Below are 1,562 nucleotides of genomic sequence, written 5' to 3'. Positions count from 1 at the left end.
AGCAAGAGAGAGCACAAGCAGGGGGAGGGGCAGAGGTAGAGGGAGAAGCAGACTCCCTGCTGAGCAGGGAGCCTGACCCAGGCTTGATCCAGGGACCCCATACTCATGACCTGAGCCGAAGGCAGACTACCACCCAGGTGCCCCAGAAAAGATGTTTTTTAATTGTTAAAAATGTTACTGTAAGCAGAGGTGATTTCAGGCTGGTAGGGATGTTTACTTGTTCCCTATCCTGACTGGCCCTTTACATATCTAACTTTTTTCTGGTAAGAAGGTAGATTGTAGAGGGGGAAAAAAAATCTTATTTCATCTTAAAAACAGTTGTATGAAGCAGATATTACTGTTGTCTTCATTTTACAGATGAAGACACAGACTCAGAGAAGCCAAAGGCCTTGCCTCCATGGTCACATGGCTCAGAGCGCATCTCTGCTTTCCTGTTGGAGCCCTTCCACTTCCGCTAAGGGTTTACTCTTCCTGCATTTGAAATCGAGCAAAGGCTGATATTCTTCTACCCAGGTCCTAGAAGGGGTCTGGGAAAGAGTGAGGAGGATCCTGAGAAGCCCTTGGATGATGTGTGAACAGCAGGTGGCAGCAGTGTCCTTGGAGTCGTGGTTATCCACCGAGTCCTTGGAAAGCAAGGTCAATGTGCAGCATGGAAGGCATGGATCTAATGCCTGACCTCTGCTCTCTGACCTGCCTCCCACCCTCCATCCACCTCCTCCTGAGCCAGGTGCACTATCTGACACCTAGGAGGGTGGTTCCCTTTCTCTGCAGTGTGTATCCCTGAGGAACCCGTGGGGAAGATTGGGGAAAATGACCCAGAAGTCATTTACAATGGAAAGGCTCCATCTAGATAATGAATGCCATGTACAGTTGTGTGATCGTGGCATGTTGCCTTCTCTGTTCCTTGATATTCTGTTCTGTAAAATGGGGATCATAAGGGCCACCTGCTTCCCAGGGTCATTGAGATGACTGAAGACACATGATATATGCAAAGCCTTAGAATAGCACAGTGAATACAACACATGCTACTCATTATACTATTCTTTGTAGAGGGCTTTATCATTTGCAGTGGGCTTTCATACCTATCATCTCATTCCATCCTCCCTCCATATTTTGAGATGCAGATATTATGTCCATTTAACACAGAAGGACTCTTAGGTTGAGTCAGTGGAAGTAAAACTTAAAATGAACTTTGAAGTCAGACAGAGGAAGTCAGATTCCTCTGAGGTGTGGGAACACATGCAAGTTAATTATGCTTCAGAGCCTCAGTTTCTTTGTAAAATGGTTAGAATATTACCTATCTTGTGTGTGTGTTATGAGGATTAAATAAAACAACATATATGAAGCTCTTTGGTGTAGTTCCTCTTACATAAGGAACACATAACATTACTAAAACTATGTCTTAAAAATCAGACATACACAAAAAGAGAAAGACATGTATCATATGATCTCACTGATAATGAGGAATTCTTAATTGCAGGAAACAAACTGAGGGTTGCTGGAGTGGGGGGTGGGGTGGGAGGGATGGGGTGACTAGGTGATAGACACTGGGGAGGGTATGT

The sequence above is a fragment of the Leptonychotes weddellii genome, chromosome 9 (genome assembly GCF_054177405.1).
Source record: "Leptonychotes weddellii isolate Sample4059 chromosome 9, ASM5417740v2, whole genome shotgun sequence".
NCBI classification, from domain to species: Eukaryota; Metazoa; Chordata; class Mammalia; order Carnivora; family Phocidae; genus Leptonychotes; species Leptonychotes weddellii.
Note: the sequence above shows the minus strand (reverse complement) of the source record.